Source organism: Durio zibethinus, chromosome 18 (genome assembly GCF_047325235.1).
Source record: "Durio zibethinus cultivar Kanyao isolate XHJ-2024 chromosome 18, ASM4732523v1, whole genome shotgun sequence".
In the NCBI taxonomy this organism is placed as follows: domain Eukaryota; kingdom Viridiplantae; phylum Streptophyta; class Magnoliopsida; order Malvales; family Malvaceae; genus Durio; species Durio zibethinus.
The window spans coordinates 13,424,369-13,448,652 of NC_143179.1; the positions used below are offsets into that span (position 1 = coordinate 13,424,369).

General features: G+C 33.8%; 1 pseudogene across 1 annotated transcript; it reads left to right on the plus strand.

Annotated features, from left to right (window-relative positions):
• The first annotated feature begins 8,533 nt into the window (after window positions 1-8,533).
• LOC111300586 (auxin response factor 6-like) lies at window positions 8,534-14,196 on the plus strand (annotated as a pseudogene). Its single transcript, XR_016329905.1, has 8 exons — window positions 8,534-9,056; window positions 9,744-9,907; window positions 9,989-10,111; window positions 10,296-10,371; window positions 10,499-10,646; window positions 10,761-11,913; window positions 12,376-12,566; window positions 13,751-14,196. The product of XR_016329905.1 is annotated as an auxin response factor 6-like (transcript).
• The last annotated feature ends 10,088 nt before the right edge of the window (window positions 14,197-24,284 follow it).

Genomic DNA, 24,284 nt, shown 5'->3' on the forward strand with positions numbered 1-24,284 from the left:
CCAATATTTAAGAAAAATTAATTTTTTTAGGTACGATTTTTTAATTCTCCATGTCATCTAGATAGGGTTTTCCAAATCATTTTCTAAAAATTTATTTTATATAAATATTGTTCTATTTTATTCCTAAAACTTCATTTTCAAAATACATTTTAAAAGTGCAAAATCATTTTAATTTATTTTTATTCAAGAATTTATAGAAAATTTTTTTTATCAATCTCGATCATCCACAAACAAGTTACTTTTAATGGTGTACAACATTAAATAAATGCATGCAATAATGCAATAAAAAAATGAGAGAAAAAATACCAAAAATAAAGTTTCTTGGGCTTAAACTCAATATGATCCAAAATAAAAAAAGAGCCATATTTGGTGGATTTGAATCAAGCTTGGGTTGAGTAGGTAGATTAGATCAAGTGAGCAAGCTAGATCTAGAAAAGTTGAATCATGAGTTGGGTCGATCCGATATGGTTAGCGGGTTGAGTCTTGGGCAAGTTTGACCTAGTCAACCCTCACTTTTTTTTAAACACTATAAATATAAATTTTTTTAAAATTCATTTCTTCGTTCTTTTCTTAAAAAAAAAAAAAAAAAGCCATTTTATTCAAAAAACAAAAAGCTTTCCATAGCCCAATTTTTGGCGAAAATCGATCGCCATTGTCGTTGCTTCGTCACCAGTGTCGCCTTCGATTGACCTCTTTTTCAACACCAAAATTTCACCCATATTTCTTTTTAGCCTTCTCCTCACAGATTTTGCCTTAGATTTGTCCAAAAATCCCTCTAAACTAATAAATTTAAAATTGAAGTCTAAATTGTCAAACCACCATAACCCTCACCTCCATTTTCTCATTTTTTCCAAAATAAAATATGGCATCTTTTTTTTCCCCCCCTTTTTCACCATTGCTAATCAACCAAAGAGGAGTCGCTGTCATTTGCATTTTCTTTTATGATACTGACTTTTTATTTTTTTATTTTTTTGTTACTGTGCCACTTCTCATCTACTTTTATTAGTTTGACACCCTCTATAGCTAAGTTCTCTCTTTTTTTTTCTTACAGTTAAATTTTTTTAGGTTGTTGAGTTCCTCACTAGTTGGTGAAGATTGTGGTAATGTTTGTGGTGCTTTTTGTTGGTGGTTTTTGGAACAAATGATGAAAGGGCTGAAAGGCATTGTTATTGGTTTTTTTTTTTTTTATTTCAGGTATGACCAATTATTGAGGTTTAGGGTTAGGATTTTTAGTTCTCAACGAGGCTTTAGGAGAGTGCTCGTGGTTTCTGCTTTTAGTGGCTAGTTGTTGTCAAAGGTTGTGGGGTAAAAGTGAAAAACTCAGTGCTTGGTTGATTTGCTTAAGACGATTTTAGTTAAAGGGAGTCTGCTTTTAGGTGATAGAAATCTAGATGGGAGGTTGGGTATGTATCTTGGTCGAATGATGCTTACCATAAGGCTAGATGGCTGGCTATAAAAGGGGATTAGGTTCGTGGTTGAGGCTAGGGACTTAGAAGGGGGAATGGAGAAAAAATGGGCTATTGGCGAGTTGATTTGCCTTCTTTGGCCAAATAGGAAAGAGCTCTTTTTTTTTTTTTTTGAGGTCTTCTACTTCCCAGTTTGTATTTTTTGTATGTTTATGCTAGTAATTTTGGTGGAAAATGGGCTCAAGGATAGATGGTGGTCTTTGATGAAAAAATTGGCAAAAAGGTTAGCCTCGTTTTTATTGGGGTATGGAGGTATAATCATATTTTTGCTTAATGTTGGGTTCAATCGAGATTTGATAGTCTATGGTTGGATTTTTTTTTTTTTAAATTGATATAGTAGATGTGTAGCAATGGTTATTGCATTTCGGCTAAAGTGCTTGCTAAATTTCAAGCTTGGTGTCTTTCATTAATGGATGCTGAAAGTTAGTAGGAAAAATGGGAGCAAAAATCAAAGAGATGAAAATTGGAATGTTAATCTAGCAAAGCTAGAAAATCCAACTTTAATCCTCTTTTCCACCTTCTTTTTTATTTTTAATTTTAAATTAATTAAAGTAATTAATTCTAAATAAAAATAAAATAGGCCTTAATTCAAATTTAGGCTTAGAATTAGGCCTTGACCTTTTAATTAGACCTTTAAATTTAAAACTGACCCAATAATGAAATTAAATTTGGCTTAAGCCCATATAAAGATGATCCAAAAATGACCAACTTGAAACAAAGCTCAATCGAACTTAATCTAGTAAATCCAATTAAAAAGTTTAAGTTGGTCCAAATTAAAATGTTAAAATTAAGTACAAAATCAAACAAACTCGAATCAACCTAGATAAAATTAAGTGTTTATAACTGTCCATTTTTGTACATTGCTAAGAATCAGGAATAAGGCAAGATATAGACAATGACTTTGTCTAGTGTCAAAATTTGAAAATTTTTTTAAAAGTTTTTTTAATTTGAATTTGTTTTTAGAATTTTCTTAGCCTCGTTTTTTTTTTTATTTTGTTTTGTTGTTTTTTTTTTAAAGAGGTTTCCAAAGTTGTAAGTGATCTAGATTGAACAACAAATTGAGAAATAAAATGTTCGGAACTAAATCGTAAATCATAAAATAAAAATGATCGAGATTGAGTCACAAGTTGGAAAATAAAATGATTGAGATTAAATTGTAAGTCAAGAAATAAAAATAATTGAGATTGAGCTACAAGTAAGGAAATGAACACGATCAGAATTGAATCGCGAGTCAAAGAATAAAGATGATCGAGATTAAGTTGTAAGTTGAATAATAACAATATCAAGATTGAACCGCATGTTAAAAAATAAATATAACTGAGATTGAGCCACAAGTTAGAAAATAAGGATAACTAGGATTAAGCTACAAGTTAGGAAATAAAAATGACCAAAGATTAAACTGTGAATTGAAAAATAAAGACTTTTGAGACTAAGCTAAAAGTCAGGAAAAAAATGATTGGGATTGAACTGAGTTAAGAAATAAGAATGACCAAGATTGAACCACAACTCAAAAAATAAAATGATTTAGACTGAGTCACAAGTTGAAAAAAAGAAATGAGTGAGACTGAGCCACAATTTAAAAATAAAGATGACCGAAACTTAGCCACAAGTCAAGAAACAAAGATGACTGAAACTGAGCCACAAGTCGAGAAATAAAGATAATCGAGATTGAACCATAAGTTAAGAAATAAAATGACTGGGACTAAGTCGCGAGTTAAGAAATAAAAATGATCGAAATTGAATCGCTAGTTAAAAAGTAAAAATGATCGGGACTAAGCTGCAAGTGAGGTAATGAGAATGATCAGAACTAAACCCTAAGTCAAGAAATAAGAATGATCGGGATTGAACCATAAGTTGAAAAAGGAAATAATCGAAATTGAGCCATAAATTAAAAAATAAAAATGATCAGGACTGAGCGGTAAGTCAAGAAATAAGAATGATTGAGACTGAGTCGTAAGTCGAGAAATAAATATGATCGGGACTGAATCATAAGTCTAGAAATAAAGATGACTGTGACTGAATCATGAGTTAGGAAATAAAAATGATCAGGATTAAGTCACATGTCAAAAAATAAAAATGATCGGGATTAAATCGTAACTCAAAAAATAAAAACAATCAAGACTAAGCTATAATTCAATAAATAAGAATGAATAGGACTGAACTGTAAGTAAAAAAATAAGAATGACTAAAACTGAGTCACAAGTCAGAAAATAAAGATGATCAGGATTGAACCGCAAATCAAAAAAATAAAAATAAAGTGATATGTTAGTCTATTATGAACATTATCAATCATTATCTTAATTTCAAGTGACAAATACAATGATTCCATGTGCCAAGTTGAATACAAGATTCAATTAACAATGGGATATTTATTTTAATTTAGAAAGAGAACAGCTAATTCAAAAACATCTAGGGAATCAAATACCAGTTCTTTGCATAATTAGCATTTGAATGAACTTGATCAATTTAGACCAGATCTTTTCTCAAAATCTCGTAACATTTGCGATCTTGCTATATTTGATCTCATATAACTAATCCTTGCCCCATACTTGTAATTGATGAAAACTTGCCCCAAAAGTCATTTCCCTTAACTCTGAAGCAGATTCATCTTGCTGTCTTCTTATTTTTTTTAAAAGGCTTCCTTTTAGCTTAACTTTCATTTAAGCCACTTTTTCACGTTTTTAGCTTTAATGATTCCCTTTTTTTTTTGTTTTGTATTTTTTATGCTTTTTTATGTTTTTGCTCTCTTTTTTTTTTTTTTTTTGCTTTTTTTTATTCATTTTTTGGGCCATTAAAGGTTTTGGAAAATTTTAAAATCTTAACTTTGAAATTTAAAACATTTGCCCGGAGGACTTACAAATCATAACATTAAAAATAGATTCAACTAAAAAAACTTATGAATCTTATCTGAAAAACTTAGAAATTATATTTGAAGGTTTTATAAATTTCGACATCTATAAATGCTTTTTTAAAAAGAGGAATTGAAACTTTAAATTTTAAAATATTCTACCTAGAAGACTTATGAATCTTAAGATCTATAAATGCTCTTTTGAAAAAAGGTCTTGAAACTTTAATATTTAAAATATTCTGCCTAGAGGATTTATGAATCTTTTTCTAAAATAAAACATTCAAAATTTTAAGACATTTTGAATTTTAGTTATCATCACCAAAAAGAACTTGATCATTACCACTGAATGAATGTGTGAATGATAATAAAATATGATTACTCGGATATCACCACAAAAAAACTTTAATAATATGCAAACATGGATACTCAGATATCACCACCGAGTAAATATACAAATTAATTTGGATATCACCACTAAGTAATTTTAAAGAAAACTTAATCACAAATTTTTTCTTAACCGATGCCAATTTTATTGGGCTTAAAATTTGGGTGTCAGCTAATCTGGGCTTAAAATCTAGTTGCCAACTAATTTGGGTTTAAATTTGTGTGCCAGCTAATCTAACCTTAAAATATGAATGTGAACGAAACATGGTTTAAATCTATATGCTAACTAAACTGGACTTAAATTTGAGTACTAACTAAATTGGGCTTAAATCTGTATGCTAGCTAAACTAGTTTTAAATCTTATATTGCATCGTATCTCATCTTTTTCAATCATTATTTCAACAACCCATTTATTTTTTGCATATCATTTTCTTTTGACTCTTCAAACCCTTTTGACATTTTGGTTTCTTGTCAAATTGTTTTCTTTCTTTCTAATTTCTTTCTCATTTTTTCATGATAGACTTTTTCCCTTTTTTTGTTTTTTTTTTCTATTTTTGCTATTTTCTCTTTTTTTTTTGAAAAGATTTCACTCTTTTTTTTTCTTAACATATTTTTTCCTTGATAATTTCCTTTTCTCTCTTTTTTTTTTTTAGCTTTTATTTTTTTCAAAATGTCCACATTGCTTTTTCATAGCTTGCAAAATTTATAAAATGAAGTTATGATGTAAATATCCAATCCCAAAATGTCAATATCTCTACACTAATGCACATGATTGTAGGTGCGAAATTTTTTCTTGTGATTTGAAATGCAAATGAGGTTTCCATGATGTGAACATACCTTGACAAAGATATGGATGCCAAATTTATCCTTGTAATGCGATGTCAATATTTTTTCCATGTAGACGCCCCTACAATGATGTAAATGTAAATTTTTTTATGACACAAATGTACCTGACAAAGATGCAATAACAACCTTTCCACATGCAAATGCCTTTTACCAATACAAAAGTTCATGCATGATACAAATGCCCTAAAGGCATGAATGCCAATTTGCAAATTCAACTATTTTATTTTTAATAATCTAAATGCTGCTTGCAACTATAAAGTTTCATTAAAAAAATGTTAATGCAAATGTAAAGACTTTTAGGATGCATATGCCTCAACATAGATGCAAACACCAATGTATAATAATGGTAATGCAAATGTGCATCAAAAGATATAAATGCTAAAAATATCCTTCTTTAAAATTTTTCTTTCCCAATTCTGTTTATTCCGTATTATCCATCAAATAAGGTCTTCTAACTTCTTTTTAAAAGGATTCCAACTTATCATTTTCATATTCTTTCACATGTTTTCATCTTTTTTTCTCATCAAATTTTGCTTTCTTTGCTTTTTGAACATGCTTTAATCAATTTTCCTTTCATTTTTCAACACATTTGCCTAGTTATTTCCATTTTCATACAACATGTAACATATATTTTGGACTTGATTGCAAAATCAAGAAGACAAACCACCATATTCTTTCTAAATTTTTTTTTTTAATTCTTCAATGAAAATATTTTTTTTTCTTAAATAAACTAGTTTGAAGGTTTTCACAATTCGAGAATTTTCTTTTACACCCAAACATGGTTTTCTTATTTTTCACAAAAATGTGTGATTAATCATTCAAAAATTTCTAAAATAATTAATAAAATTACCCTATATAAATATCCAAACAAATGTGACTTTAGAGTCTTTTGAAATTTGGTATTCCCTATTAGAAATGAAAAAGGTGATAATGGATTGAATGGTTTAGCATGTCAAGGTTTTAGTTTATTCAAGAAAGGTTCACCACTTGAAAAGAGCAAGGGAGGTGTATACTTTTCATTTGGGCTCACAAATGAGGCATAAATTTTTTTAAAAAGCAAAAATCCTTTAAAAACCAAACATTTCGTCACTTTTTTCAATTTTCTAATGTGGTATTTTGATTAATGTCAAGGTTAGTTGTGGTAGGCTCAAAATTTTGAAAGGTCATTTAAGAACAAGAGAAGAGGGCTCAAATTTTTAAAATTAATCCCTCGATAAATTTTAAACATCTAGAGCATCAACATCCTTGGATCTCTAAAAACTCTAGGTGGTTTCATGCTGACTTTTTTTATTTCCTATGCACAAGGTTGGTTTAATGGCTTTCAACCTTATTCTAAACTTTTTTTTTTTTTGGAGTTTTCACCCTAGAGCCTCATTTTTTTTTCTTTTTTCTTTTTGTTGATCATTCCACCATGCATTTTAAAATTTCAATTTCATCCCAAAATGAGGTGACAGACCAAATGGGTATCTTGGCAATAAAAGAGAGCAAATGATTCACAAGTTTTATGATGGTTCCTCAAAGAAAAGCTCATCAATTTAAGTATTCATTCTTGATCCAATGTGAATTTTTTAATGATGTAATGTAGGCCAAGGTTCGAGGTTATTAAAGAAAAAGATAAATACGCCCAAAATGTGTTTAAGGGTGATCAAACCAAAGATCATTTCACACACACAAGATTCCTTTAGGAATTCTTTCTTTTTTTTTTTTTACACTTGCTATTTAATCATTTTTTCTACTTTTGCTAAATCATGGCTAGGTCTAAGACTTAAATATTTTCTTTTAGAGTGTGGTTAATATGTGAATCTTACAAAGTGAAGTTAATTATTTGTGATGAATAAGAAAAAAAATTACTAAAACAAGAAATTGTTTAATAAGATATGACATAAAATGCGTTCTTACTATTTACTTCCTTTGTTGGATATATGCTATTTTTTTAATTTTTCCATGTCAGCATGTCCATTTGTTTGGTAAGTGTTTGTTGTTTCTCACCTTGCAATTTTTCAGAGTTTTTAAGTCATCTTTTCCAGTATTGAAATTTTTGTTGGTGTAGGTGTTAGTGTCACAGTCTTAAGAAAGAGCCATGAATCTCACATCGACTGTGTACTAGAGTTGATCATGAAATATAAGGATTCACACCACCTTCTCCTTGTGAGATACCTTTTATAGAATAAAATTGTGAGGCCAAAGGGTGAAGCAAATAATATCTCACAAGAGTGTGAATCACAACAGTTAGGCTAATTTGGGATGCTAGATGAGTCCATGCTTGGGTCTTGAAATCGCACGAGCCTAGAGGTTGAGTCTTGACCCATGACAAATGGTATCAGAGCCAACTCTAGGGGCACTAGCGATGTGCTATCGAGGACAGTGGGTCTTCATTAGAGTGGGGGAGGATGTCACGATCCTAGGGAGGAGCTATGAATCTCACATCAGCTGTGTACTAGAGTTGGTCATGGGATATAAGGGTTTACACCGCCTTCTCCTTGTGATACTCCTTTTGGAGGATAAAACCATAAGGCCAAAGGGGTCGAAGCAGACAATACCTTATAAGTTAGTATGAACCATGACAATTAGGCTAATCTGAGACACCGGATGAATTCATGCCATGGTCCTTGAGCTGTATGAGCCTAAATGTTAAGTCTCGGCCTGTGACATTAGCACTTTGTGAAATATGATGACCTTTTCAAGAATTGTTCTCTTTTTGTGAAGTGTATACTTCAGATGTGGTGGATGTGTTTGTCTGATAATGTTGGAAATAACAAATGTTTGTGGCAATTTACAAAAGTCGATTTGGCTTTAAGCCCTTCATATTGCGGCTTTGATGTGCTTAAGTCCTTTTCCTTTCAAAAGATATGTAAGAGGTTTGTGAAGATTCATCATGTGTCTATTATTGAGGCATTTGTTGAAAACAGATAATGGAATGCTCAAGTCTCGGCTAATGATGATCATCTAGTAGTAATTCTATGAGAATAACATTTGAAGACTTTTTTGGAATATTTCTGGTATGCATGATTTACTCGAGGGAATCAAATATTATATGGAATGGCAATCATGTGTTAAAGAGTAATTAGTCCCTCCACCCCTTAATTTTGGGCAAGATCATTATTAGATGGAATATTGCTCTCCTGCTTCTATTTCTTTAGGCTATGTTGTGTGTTAGAATCAACTAAAGGTTTGCCTTATTTTTTATTATGTGTTGCCTGTTGATGAAGAATCAGCAATTTTTGTTAGTAGTTCCCTTAGGAATGTGTTCAGATTTAATGCTCGGAACGTATCATTTACAGTGGGACAGTGGGGGCTGTTTTGTGTGAATCAATTTATATTCTGAGAGAGATTTATGCTTTTTTTGTATGATGAAAAGGTTTTGAATTTCATTGGGTGTAATTCCAACCTCTAATCAATTTGTCACTGTTAATGAATGCAGGCCAGCCAAAGAGGCATCTTCTTACGACTGGATGGAGTGTTTTTGTTAGCTCAAAGAGGCTAGTTGTTTGTGATTCAGTCCTTTTTATCTGGTAAAGAGCTTTTCCTGTGTTTCTATATAATTTGTGATTATTTCGTTTGTAATTGTGTGATTGGCAGGTGAAGTTGGCTGCTAATAGCTGTCAAATCCCTTATGGGACTTGAAACAATCTAGTGAAATCATCCTACTTGGATAGTTTGGTAGCAAAAAAATTTATGAATGTATTTATTTTGGTACATGGATTTATATTCTCTAATGAAGTGTTCATTACTATTTTTCATTTCTAAAGTGATGTGCCTAGTGGTATGCATCCTCTTCGTCTGTACTACTAGAGGTGGCAATTGGGCAAGGTGGGGTGGGTCACTTTAGATTGAAGAAAATTCCGGTCATATCAGTTTGAATTATTTTGGATTTAGGTCAGTTTGACACTTGGGATTATTTGGGTTTGAGTCATCGGGTTTAGATCATTTGGGGTCTAAATTGTTGAGTTTTAATGTCAAATCAAGTTAAGTTAGGGTCATTTCATGTTGTTCTTTTGGGATGTTTGGGTTTGGGTTGTTGACTTCTCTTGGTCAAATCAAGTTGGATTCTGGTTCAAGCTTTCAGGGTTGGGTCACTTTGCTGGCTCTAGTGTGAACCGTTGCATCTTAACTGCTTTTACCTTCATGCTATTGACCAATGCTTGCTATGCAGTCTATATCTCTCTTTATTTTTTTTTATATATGTTTTCTTCTACCAGGAACGAGAAAAATCAGTTGTTGTTGGGTATCCGGAGAGCGAATCGTCATCAGACTGTTATGCCTTCTTCTGTTTATCTAGTTATAGCATGAACATTGGTCTTCTTGCTGCAGCAGCTCATGCGGCTGCAACCAATAGTCGTTTTACTATATTTTATAACTCAAGGTCAACTACCTAATACTAATTGAAAAAGACTGATGCTGTTACAGCATAGGATCTTGTTCATTTACAATAGCTTGATTGCAGGGCTATTCCTTCAGAGTTTGTCATTCCTCTTGCCAAATATGTTAAAGCAGTCTATCACACCCGGGTTTCTGTAGGCATGCGGTTTAGAATGCTGTTTGAGACAGAAGAGTCAAGTGTCCGCCGGTGGGTCTTAATTCTCTAAATATTTTCGTGCTTCTGGGAATTGCTTAAATTCTATGGTGTTTTCTTCCACAGCAGTGGCTTTATTTTCCTTACCTAAATATTTCTTTTTCTGTCAGTCAGTGTGACTGTAGTATCAGTGGTAACTGTAAGTGGCTGACTATTAACTTGAGTGTTTATGTATGAGATATATGGGTACAATAACTGGCATTAGTGACTTAGATCCTGTTCGCTGGCCAAACTCACATTGGCGCTCTGTTAAGGTTTGTTTGAAGGTTCTGTGTATGGGTGTGCATTATTTGAGTTGCCAATATTATTTTCAATTTTTTTTTGGCTTAAAAAAGCAGTGTCTTCATTACTGACATGAAAGCCTTACTCTATTAATCCTAGGTCGGCTGGGATGAATCCACTGCAGGAGAGAGGCAGCAAAGAGTTTCATTGTGGGAGACTGAACCATTAACAACATACCCTACGTATCCATCAGCCTTCCCATTGCGACAGAAGCGACCATGGCCATCTGCGCTGCCCTCCTTCCATGGTATGCTAGAATCTTTGCTAAGAATGCTTGGACTTACACACAGTATCTTCTTGACTAGATCTGAAATTAGGAGTTTCCTTTTCTGCACTAAATCAATTTAATTCGTATTACCAGCTCTCAAAGATGGTGATATGAGTATCAATTCCCAATTGATGTGGCTTCAAGGTGGCGTTGGAAATGAAAGAATTCAGTCGTTAAATTTCCAAGGATTTGGAGTTGTGCCCTGGATACAGCCAAGGCTTGATACTTCTTCAATACCAGGTGTACAACCTTATCTTTACCAAGCATTGGCAGCCGCCGCACTTCAGGAAATGAGGACAGCTGATTCATCCAAAATAGGTTTTCAATCTCTCTTACAATTCCAGCAACCATAGAGCACATCTAATAGGCCGCCTGCTCGGATTCAGAGGCAGATGTTACAGCAGTCCCAAACACAAAATGCGTTTCTTCAGAATTTTCAGGATAATTTGATCACTTCACAGGTTCAACTTCTGCAGCAGTTGCAGCATCCCATTTGTACAACTATCAGGGACAACATCACAAACAGAAAAAGTCTCAACAAACACAGCAACTGCCGCAGTTGTCTGTTCCACAGCAGATTTCTAATGTGATCCCTGCCTTTCCTTCTGCATCGGCCAGCGAGGCCCAATCCTCATCGCTGCCAGCTGTTTCTTCCCAATGCCAGCAGCAGGCTTTTTCTGGCCCTCTTGGGAACTCTATTGCAACATCTGATGTTTCCTCTATGCAAAGTATCTTAGGTTTAATATCCCAGGATGGAGCTTCCCATTTACTCAACTTGAATGGATCAAACCTGATTATCTCTTCTTCTGCTATGTTGTCCAAGCCACTAGCTGTTGAACCACAGCTTTCATCTGGAGACGCTAACCGTGTAGTGCCCCAGGTTGAACAGTTGGGAACTGCACAATCAAATGCATCTGAACTTTCTAACTTATTACCTCCATTTCCTGGAAGGGAGTATTCTGCATACCACTGTTCAACTGATTCGCAAAACAATCTTCTTTTAGGGGTTAGCATTGATTCCTCATCTCTTATGCTCCAGCAAGGGATGACAAACCTGAAAAATATTGGAAATGAAAATGATTCATTGTCTCTGCCGTATGCTGCTTCAAATTTCACAAGTGCTTCAGGCACAGATTTTCTACTTAATTCCGACGTGACTACCTCAAGTTGTGTGGATGAATCAGGTTACTTGCAGTCTTCTGAAAATGGGGACCAGGTCAACCCTCCAACCAGAACGTTCGTGAAGGTAATAGTAATTTCATTTATCTTCACAAATGTATCTTTTATTTTCCCTTTAGATGGGTGAATATGTGGGAGCTGTCTTGTCTTGTTACTAAAGCATACAAGATTACCTTGTGAGGCTCACAACATTCTAGGCAAAGCTTGGTCATGTGGAATTGTGGATCACTTCCTTGTAATAGATCTCTGATACAACGCCCAATAGACAACACTTGGTATGAGTTTGTCAACTGTATTTATTTCTTCGGCAATGCAAGCTTCTGGGAGGATGCCATTGCTAATCAAGACATGACCATTCTTTTCCTATTTTGGCTGAAAATAGTCTCTGACTTGTATGGTTATCACAGTGTTGTGTACTGATGATATTGTATGGGTGACCATTTATTTTGAAAACTAGTTACAGGATTTATGTCTAGTTTCCCTCTTGGCTTGCGATACTCATGGCTTTTGAGCTTATACTTGTTGGCAGGTTCACAAGTCGGGGTCCTTCGGGCGCTCATTGGAAATTTCCAAGTACAGCAGCTATGATGAGCTGCGCTATGAGCTTGCTCGAATGTTTGGCCTTGAAAGCCAATTAGAGGACCCTCAGAGATCAGGCTGGCAGCTTGTATTTGTTGACAGGGAGAATGATATTCTTCTCCTTGGTGATGACCCTTGGCAGTAAGCTCCAAATCATGCTTTGTTTATTTTTGAATAATTGTCTGTGACTGTTAATACTGAATTTGCTTTCAAATCCTTTTCAGTTATAAAATTTTATAACTATTGAACCAAATTGACTGATTCATCCAATACATTAATAAATTTTATTATATGTCAACTTGCAATCTTTTGAATCTATGCAAGATGGTATTCCTAGCTTCAAACCCTTTGAAAATTTAAATTTAAAGAATTTGTCCATGCTCTTCCTTGAGCTGTCGTTTACCAGTGCTGGTTCTCCCTACATAAGTTGAAAGTTGCGCCTATCAAAGCTACTATGATGCTTATTAGGTTTCCTCCACTGCAGGATCTTTAGCATCAGTAAAATTTCAGGGTTAAGGATGTGCCAATGCTAAAAGGTGATATAAATTGAGGATCAAACAGCCGTTCAGGGAAAAAGAAAGAAAAAAAGGGTAGAGGCTCAAGGATTGCTGAAAGAATATTATATATTATATTTGTGTCAAGTGGAATTGAATGGAAAGAGATTAAAGTATTTAGCATTAAAGTATTTTTTGATGCAAAACAGCATCAAACAGGTGAAATGGTTAAAGAGGGATAAAGTTTGATTGGTCATAAAATTTAATAGTTATGATTGAAACTGAGATTGAGTTATATAACCAATCTAAAATACTTTGGAGTTATGATGTAGTTGAGTGTGGGATCCATCTCTTGAATAGTAATATACAGTTTAATTTGTGTTTAATGCATTCAATGTTGAGGAACCCGATTTTTCGGTTTCTTTATGATGCCAACTACACCTATGGATGGTATAGATGTTTTCTTACCATTTAATTATTTCCCTGGTAGCATGTGGTTGTGGTATGTTAATGCGCCCAACTGCACTTAGCTTAGCTCTAGAGTAATGTAGAATGGTAGATAAGTTCAGTGACGAATGTGTATTAGATGTCTCCCTTATGCAAAATTGATGGCCCAAGACCATAGCCTGCGTGGGGGGCATGGTCCTGCGACTGGCTGGTGCCAAAGCTGGTCGAGTAACTATTCCTGGCTTTGACTTTGCCGAAGCATATGAGAAAAATTAAAATCTTGAACTCTTTCTTCAGAGCTGTGCAGTGGTAGCAAAACCGATGGATTGTTCAAAGACATGGTTTTAGTGGATTAATTTTTTATTGCATGTTTGTGATTATCAGGGAATTCGTGAACAATGTGTTGCATATCAAGATTCTATCTCCAGTTGAAGTGCAACAAATGGGGAAAAAAGATCTGAATCCTGCCACTTCTGCCCCAAACCAAAGGCTCACCACCACCAATAGCAGCAACCATTGTGATGACTATATGAGCAGACAGGATGAGTTCTGGTAATGGAATTCCATCTATGGGGTCTCTTGAATACTAAAGGAAATTGCTCCTCAAGGTTGAAGCTGCATTGATTGAATGTTGTAACAATTTTATGGCACTGTTTGTACTTTGTACGCATGGATTGCTAGAATTCTATTGAACTTTTTACCTTTTTCTGTGGTCAGAGAAATGTATCTCCCTTGTCCTGGCTAAGTTGATATTAAAGCTTGTGTGTTACAATACTACTGCAAATTATTATAATAGAAAATATCTTTAACTTTTTTAATCTACCTGTAGACTCTTGTATTTTTATATTTAATAATTGGTTAAAGAGAACATTAAGCATATAAATTTGTTTGAATTCACAACTTTCGAGCACTATTGCAATATCACGTTAAATGATTCAAAGTTCAGTGTTGAAATATCTGAAACTTACATTATAGTATTTCAGTGCACAAGGTTCTATTAGGTATAATCGCATCATTGCTATCAACAATTTGTTTGCTGTCCTGTAATTCTATGTCATCTGCGTATTTTTATCACAACATTTTATTTGAACGCAGACTTCATCTATATTAAGTTTTTCTATCCTGTGATTTGTATGATTAGTTTTTAATTTTTAAAAATATTTTAATAATATATGTCATAACGTCTAGATCCAGGGATCCATCGTTAGACATTGACTTAAAGGAGTCGCCACCAATCTTTTTTATCTAGGTGCGATTGACTACCTAAGGAATCTGTCCTTTCAAGGAATACCTAAGTTTAAGGGTTCCTAAAAAAATAGGTTCTTGTCTACTCTCCAGAACAGGGTTCGGGAGTTCGGTTACGTGTGAGGAAAGTTATAGCACCTTCACAATGCCCATCAAAAGATGGTACCAGCTTAAATTTGTGTTATCCAATCAGCCTTAAAATTTTACCAAGTAATTAATTATTGAAAATCATTCTCAATTAACTCTAATACTTTTAGCAGAAAATTGAAAAAATTCCCTCACCTCAAGAGTGTGCAAGAAAACTACTGTTTCACTTACAGATGCTCTATCGTCGGATTATTTAACATTAAAAAATAAAGGAAGAAAAGAATAATTGTTTTTGTGCAGGAAAAATTGATACTTTCAATTTTTTTCCAAAATATTTTTTAAAAAATTTTAATCTCAAGAAAAATTGATACTTTCAACTTTTCCCCAAAATATCTTTTGAAACTTTAATTTCGAGGAAAATTGATACTTTCAACTTTTCTTCAAAAATCTTTTTTGAAAATTTATTTTTAAGGAAAATTGATACTTATAACTTTTCAACTTTTCCTCAAAAACCGTTTTAAAAATTTATTTTTAAGAAAAATTGATACTTTCAACTTTTGCCCAAAAATATTTTTTTTGGATTTTATTTAAAGAAAATAAAATAATAAAACAAAATAAAAGTGAAAATAAAAAATAAAAAAATAAAGAAAAGTAAAACAAAAATAAAAATAAAGATAAAAATAAAAGAATATTAAATAAACCTAATCTAATAATAAATAAATAAATAACTAAAATAAATAAAATATATAAAAAAAACCTGGAACAACTCGGCTAACGGCTCAGCTCGGCTGGACTTAAGGAAGAAAAACGGCTCAAGGGTGTCGGCTCGGCTCGGCTAACGGCTCGGAGAAGCCAGACACGCGGGTCGACGCTCGGGTCGGGTCGGATCTCGGCAAAACGCGCGGATCCTCTAGGTTACTTGACGCAAAAACGACGTCATTTTGGAAGAGTATATAAGACTGATTCTTTCATTTTTTCAGCAGATCGAGCCTCCTCCCTCTCTCTCTTTCTTCTTCTTCTCCTCTTTCTCTCTAAAATTTTTGAAGAACTCCAGTTGAATATTTCACCGGATTTTGAAAAATTCGTCGGAATCTGGGTTTTTCACCGAAATTCGTCGAAAAGTTGGTCGGTTTCTGAAAATCTTCACCGAAAACTGGGTAGCTGGCCGAAAACTTTAATCTTGACCGGAATTGTCACCAAAAAATTCAACTTTCGCCAAAAAATTCAATTGAAATCTGAAAATTTTTCAAAAATTTCCAAAAAAAATTTGCAGAAAAATCTTCAAAAATTTCTCAACGATTCCTAAAGCTATTCTAACACCTTTAAACCCTTTTTCAGCTTTCGAATCTCTTCTGTCTACCTTTTTCTCTCAACCAGTACTCTTGTTCCTTTTATTTTTCTGTGTGTTTCCTTTAATTCTGAAGGTCATTTTATAGAGATTGATCAGAAGAGTTTTTAATCAATCCCAACTCTTCTTTGGATCGGGATTCAATCATTGAATCCAATATGGACTCTTCTAATTGAATCCCAATCCAATCTTCAGCCGAATAAATCAAATAAATAAAAAAAATCAAATAAAAATATTAATGAAAATAAATCAGATAAATCAATAAATTAACAGATAAATTAAAATTAAATAACAGATAAATTATAACATATAATCTGATAAATATACATATAAATATTAACAGAAAAAAATAATAATAAGGATATATATATTCATAAATAGTAGTAATAAATAAATAAATAATAAATACATAAGATAAAAATAAAAGAAAAAATATATAAAAACAATAATAATAATAATAATAATAATAAAATAAAAATGTAAAATAATAAAATAATAAAAAAAAAAGAAAATGGACTTACCTATTTGGACCAAACGACTAAATTAAGTGTCTACAGCTGCCCCTCTTTGCACATTTTCTGTGAAACAAAAATTACGCAAAGACGTAGACACCGATCAAGACTCAACTCGACATTTTTTTTTTTTAAAGATTTGATCAAAACTCCTCTAAGTAGAGGCTTAACGACTTTGGAAAAATAAATAGCTTCTCTAATCAGAAGCTTAACGACTTTTAAAAAGTAAATTGCTCCTCTAAATAGAGGCACCACTACTTTGGAAATTAAATTGCTCAATTTGGAAATTAAATTGCTCCTTTAAACAGAGGCACCATGACTTTGAAAATTAAATTGCTCCTCCAAATAGAGGCACCACAACTTTGAAAAGTAAATTGCTCCTTGACAATCATGTCTAAAGGAGTTGAAAATTGTGTTTGAAGGAATTTCAGGAGATTATGCCCAAAGGCCTTATAAATCAACCCCGATACCAAGAGACATTCTATTTCAAGGATTAGGAACTTACCTGACAAGCTTTTTTTTTTTCTCAATTTTGAAAATGTCTTCACATCTATCTCCCCTATGTGGGATTTTGGAATACCCTTGCTTTTTGAATTTATGTAGTATATGCTATGCAATGTATATAAAATTCCATGCGTGTTATGCAAATGTTGGCTAATTAACTCCTATTTAGTTTATGGTACTCAAGCTTCTTAAGCTCTTTTCTTAGGCCCTAAACCCTATGATTCTTTAAAAGCTGGATTATGCTGCTTTTCTAAGATCGAGCTAGTGTAACTCTCAATCACCTCTTCCGCTCATATTCTTTTTGTAAAAAAATTTCCTTCCAAATTCAATGTCTTTATCGGGAACTAAATATCTCAATTCTGCCTTTATCACTTTTGACTTATTCAATGTTATGTAAAAATCTTTCATGTTGTTATTCATTCATCAATCATTATTTCAAACTCAAAAAGTAAGAATGCATTTGCACATTTCTTCCATTGTAGGGTATTAAAAAGAAAAGAATATGAATGGTTGAGAAACAGTCACCAGAAAAAATACACAAAGAGTGAAATAGAATGTCTTTTATTAGCAAAATGTTAGCAAACTTTGGCCAAGAAAGAATTACAAGGATAAGTGTGGGGACAAAGCCCAAAAATGAATAATCAGATGATCATGATAACATATCTCAAAGTTTTTCTGAAAACCCAACCCTCTGATATATTTAACAACTTGAAGCTCCTCCGAATTTGCTAGTCTTCATGCCAACGAACTTTCAAATTTAATGCCATATTCTCTTTATCTAAGTTGCCTTTTCAGGTTTTTAACTTAGACAAACCCCCTATGACTCAAACCGTCCTTTTAGGGTTTTTGCCTTAAGTCCTCCTTTTTCATTCATTTTTTCTTTTTTTCATTTTTCATTTTTTCATTTTTTATTTTTTTTATTTTTTCATTTTTTCATTTTTTTCTTCAAGCATAGTATTTTTTCACAGCATTAAAATTTATAAGATGAGGTAAATCATTTCTATCCATTTCAGTCAGTATCAATGCTTCACCCGAAAAAGCTCGTCTCATCACATACGGTCCTTCCCAATTTAAAGTCCATTTTCCTCTACTATCGTGCTGGATTGGAAGGATTCTTTTCAAAACCAACTCTTCTTCTCAAAAGTAATGGGGTCGAATCTTCTTATCATGAGCTCTCATCATTCTTCTTTGATATAGCTAACCATGGTACAGTGCAGTCAATCTCTTTTCTTTTATGAAATTTAACTGTTCATAGCGTTCTCGAATCCATTCAGCTTCTTTTAACTTAACTTCTTTTAAAACCTTCAGAGAGTGGATCTCTACTTCCACTGGTAGTATAGTTTCCATCCCATAAACAAAAAAAAAAAATGAGGTTGCCCCAGTAGAGGTGCGAACTGACATTCGATATGCATGTAATGCAAATGACAACTTCTCATGCCAATCTTTGTAAGTCTCGATCATTTTCTCTAAAATCCTTTTTATGTTCTTATTGGCTGCCCCAACTGCCCCATTCATTTTCGGATGGTATGGTACCGAATTGTGATGCCTGATCTTGTATTGGGCATATATTTCTTGCATCATCTTACTATTTAGATTCTTAGCATTGTCTAAAATAATTCTCTTCAAAAGTCTATATCTACAGATACTCTCTCTCTTTATGAACTTACACACCACAGATCGTGTCACACTTGCATATAATGCTACCTTTACCCATTTTGTGAAGTAATCTATCATCATAAAAATGAATCTATGCCCGTTAGAAGCCTTTGGGGTGATTGGACCAATGACATCCACGTCCCACATTGAGAATGGCCATGGTGGTGCCATAACATATAAAGCAGATGACGGAGTATGGATCTTTTCAGCATATATCTAGTATTTATGACATTTACGAGCATAATCAATACAATCATTTTTCATCGTCAACCAATAATATCTTACTCTCATGATCTGTCTTGCCATCATATGTCCACTTGTATGTGCTCCACATATTCCATCATGTACCTTTTCAATGATTTTTCTCGTTTCAGTTTTACTTACGCACTTCAATAATACTTGATCCCGGCTTTTTTTATACAAAACATCTTCATCTAAGAAAAAGCTCATAGCCAATCTTCGGATGACCCTTTTATCATTTTCTATTACTTAAACTAGGTACTGTTGATCTTTAATATACTATAGGATGTCATAATACCAGGGCTTTCCATCTCATTCTTCTTCTACACTAGAGCAATAAGTTGGTATATCCTTAACATCTAGCTTGATGGGCTAAATGTCATTATTATCATTAATTCAGATCATTGCAGCCAGAGTAGCCAATGCATCAGCAATCAAATTCTCTTCTCGAGGTAAGTGGTCAAACTGGATATCTTCAAATTGTTTCATCAACTCTAGAATATACTTATGATATAGAATGAGTTTTGAATCTCTCGTCTCCCATTCCCCTTTTAATTGGTATATAACTAGAGCTAAGTCTCTGAACACTTTTAATGCTCTCACTCCTCTATTTATAGCAGCTTGCAAGCCCATGACACATGTCTCATATTCAACAACGTTATTTGTACAGTTAAAATTTAACCTTGCTGTTACAAAATAGTATTGTTCTTCTGGAGAGATCAGAATTGCTCCAATTTCATGTCCTAAGGCATTGACAGCTCCATCAAAATACATTCTCCAGCATTTTTCTCCATGCTCTTCTTTTTTCAGTTGAGAAATAGTCATTAGGTCTTCATCAGAGAATTCTAACTTTATTGGCTCATATTCTTCAGTAGTACGATCTTTAAGAAACTTCGCTATAGCTCTCCCTTTTATTACCTTTTGGCTCACATATATAATATCATACTCCGAGAGTATTACTTGCCATCTAGTAATTCTTCCAGACAAAGAAAGTTTCTCGAAGATATATTTAATTGGATCTAATTTTGCTATGAGCCATGTGGTATGATAGAGCATATACTATCTGAGTCTTTTGACGGTCCATGCTAATGCACAACACATTTTCTCCAATGAAGAATACTTGGATTCGTACTCTGTGAACTTTTTACTCAGATAGTAAATAACTTTCTTTTTTTGGCTAGACTCATCTTGTTGCCCTAGCACACATCCCATTAAATTTTTGCATACTGTTAAGTACAGAATTAAAAGTTTTCCTAGAACGGGTGGCACCAACATTGAAAGATTTGACAAGTATTGCTTAATTTTATCAAACGCCTTTTGACATTCTTCATTCCATTTTCCAGGATTATTCTTACGAAGAAGCTTAAATATGGGATCACATTTGTAAGTAAACTGAGAGATAAACCGAGAAATGTAGTTCAATCTCCCCAGAAAACCTCAAACTTTCTTTGGTGTGCTAAGACGTGACAAATTCTGAATGCCCTATATCTTATCTGGATCGACTTCAATTTTTTTTTCACTGACCACAAAGCCTAGCAACTTCCTTGGCTTGACCCCAAAGGTGCACTTGACTGGGTTTTATTTGAGCTGAAATTTTTTTAACCTCTCAAATAACTTTCTGAGACTAGTGACATGATCTTTATCTTCACAAGACTTTGTAATCATATCGTCTACATACACCTCAATTTCTTTATGCATCATGTCATGAAAAAGTGTTACATGGCCCTTTGATATGTTATCCCAGCATTTTTTAACCCAAAAGGCATGACCTTGTAACAAAAGATCTCTCACATAGTCATGAAAGTAGTTTTTTTATATCATCTACAGCCATTTTTATCTGATTATACCTTGAGAAACCATCCATAAAAGAGAAAATTGAATGCCTAGCCATATTATCTACCAGTGTGTCAATATGAGGTAAAAAAAAATTATCTTTGGGACTAGCTTTATTCAAGTCTCGATAGTCTACACATATTCGTACCTTTTCATTTTTCTTAAAAACGGGTACTATATTGGCTACCCACTCTGGATATTTAGCCACTTGTAGAAATCTTGTTTCTTTACCTCTTATTTGATCTTTAGTAGCATTTAAGGCTTCATTCATCTCAATTTTTACTGAACTGGCTTACATTCTGGCTTTAGGGGCAATTTATGCTTCACTATCTCTGTGTTCAGCTCTGACATATCCTGGTAAGACCAAGCAAATACATCTACGAATTCTCAAAGTAGGTCTGCCAATCGTTGTCTATCTTTTGATGAAAGTGAAGTGTCAATTCTGACATCTTTTTTATTCTCTTCATCTCTCAGATTCACTAAGTCAACTTATCTCCTGATGAGGCTCAATTGGCTTATTTTCTTGTTCAATCAATCTCATTAGGTCCGGAGGCATAACATATTCCTCAAAATTTTCTTCATTGTCAAGTTCATCAGTGTTAATTGAATTCTCAAAACTAACCTCTTGATTGTTATCATGATTATCTTCATGTTCATTTAAAGACCTGAAATTAAATGAAATGGGATATGTTGGCAAGATGTGCTAGAGAAGATGAAAATAATGAAGACACAAGAAGAAATGAATGAAAATGCATCCTTTCTATTTTTTATTAAAAATAATAAATAATAAATGGCCCAAACAAGAAAGATCACTCCAATGCCTTGGGCAGTAGCTAGTAGAATGTTACAATTACATTGTATTAGTCTCAAAAGTCACAAGCATCTTGATGGCACTCCAATTATTCAGGTCATAATCTGACGGACAAAGGCGAACCCACTCCTCTTGATTAAGCCTCACTTCATCTTTAACAACATTAATGGTTAATTACGCAAAAGTGTCTTCCATATTTTTTCTTGTATCTAGGTACATGAATCTTTTAGGTCTGAAAGTTTCATACAGGTACGGGATAACCATTAGTCTTGCTATTTTTCGTGATGGCCTTCTTTTGACCTCTCATTCTGTCATCTCATAGCCTATGCCTACCCTGTCGCTATTGTCTATCACTGTCGGGGTTTCTTTTATTCCCTGCAAGTTCTTGCCCAGCCCTAGTCCTGGATACCAGCCCTTGTTGATGACTTGGCTCATTACTATCCTTGAAAAAGGTTAATTTTAAAATCTTTCACTTACAGAATTAACCAATTCAAAAGATCGATAGGAGCATTCCAATGCTTCTTCGGTAGCCTCTACATATGAAGTGTTCAATGGTTGGGTCACTAGCATATCTTCCTTCCCAACTATCACTACTAGCTGACCTTCTACATTAAACTTGATCTTTTGATGCAAGGTAGAGGACACAGCTCCTGCCATGTGAATCCATGATCTTTCCAATAGATAGCTGTAAGATGGAGAGATATCCATCACTTGAAACTTCACATTGAAAGTGCATGACCCAATTTGCAAGGGCATTTCGATATCCCCCAAGACTTCTCTTCTGGTTCCATTAAAAGCTCTCACAATCATCTGACTGTCCTTCATATGAGAGTAGTCAATGGGTAGCCTTACCAAAGTTGACATAGGCATGACATTGATGGTAGAACCATTATCGATAAGGACCTTGGCTATGATATGGCTCTTGCACTTTATCGTGATATGTAGAGCCTTAGCATTTCCTTTTCCCTCCAAACGAATCTCATCATCGCTGAATGAAATATGATTTGGCATGACTAGATTTCTAACCAAGTAATTCATATATTCAACATATACATTATGTGCTACGTATGCCTAATTCAACATTTTCAGCAAGACATTCTAGTGTAGCTTTGAGTTTAGCAGCAATTATAGTAATGAGATTCGGGCTGACATTTTATTCAACTATTCAACAACTGAATACTCACTATGTTTTACCAACTTCAGAAATTCACAAACCTCTTTTTTTTATATCAGTTTCGGACAATCTTCTTCGGGTTCTATTTCAGGATTATTTCATCCTTCTCTTTTTTTGGCCTTCTCTCTTCTATCCTTCTCCAATATTTCTGGAGTGTAGCAACTTTCACTTCAGGTAATACCTCTTACATCAGTTATATTGGAAGTGTCAGCTTTGGAGACATCTTCTTCTTGCCCCTGAAATACAATGTCAAAGCCATATCTCCAAGGTATAGCCTTATCATCCTTGTACGGGAAAAGAGTTTAGACTTTAAAAGTTATTGGCTTGAGGATGAGTTTGTCTATGATTGACTTCGACTTGTTCCCACACTGAATTGTCACTGGCTTTAAAAATAATTTTACAGGCTTATCCGTCATGGACACCTTAACACTCTTTAAGTCTTCTCTTTCTTCATAGACCTCCATCTAATGTGAATCCAAGAGTTTTTGCACCTCTCGGTGAAACTACTCACAAGTTTCAATGGAATGGCCTATTGCCCCATTATGATACTTACAACTAGTACCAGTTATATATGCTCCATGATAGTTATGTGGACTTACTAGTTGTATCATGTCAGCTTTTCGTAAAACATCAAACAGTTGACTGAGAGGTGTCTTAATATCTATCACTTCTTTCTTCAAATGATGCTCCTGTTCTTCACTTAGAGCATTCACATTGTGGTTCGATAAAAGATTGCCACTAACATTTGGTGCAGTCACTCCTCCCGTATCAAAGTAAATCATTCCATCCTTGATCAACCGTTGCACTTTGTGTTTTAGGGTGGTGCAATTTTTGGTGGAGTGGCTAGCAATCCCATAATGGTGTAGAGCCAATAAGGCTATCCTGAAAGACATACATTAAGAGTTTTTCATCATGAGCATGAGCTGCCATCTTCTGGTAATACATGGTGATGTGAGTTCTGGGCACTTCGTACCATCATATTTTTTAAATTTTGGTACTTTAAACTTATGAGGAATGACCACATCAGGGACTAGACAGAGCCCAGTAGCATCAACTGACCCATAAGAACCAAATCCTTCCACAGCTCGTAGCCTTTACTCTAGCATACTAATCTTGGAGCTTTCTCGAGTTTCCACTCTTATCTTTTTTTTCTCTTTCTCTTTTAAATCATCTAGATCAAGAATTAGTTCTACTGTTTTTTCAGTAAAGACATGATTTACATAGCTATTATAATGCCCTGGGTTGGAAACTGACGGTATTCCAGGATATATTGGATATGTGAAGTGTTGCGGTGGAACCTCTTGAGCAGACTATGCTTGAGGTAGGCCAAAACCTGAAGGATATAAAGGGTCAACCACTTTTTGCAATGGGGGAACTTGTGGGCTTGCATTTTTTTCAACTCTCTTTCCTTTATTCAGGTTATTAAGAGCATCTAGAATCTTACTCAACTCACTTTCAATCTTTTCCTATGCTTTTTTTATCTTTTCAAATCTGTGAGAATTTTTTTG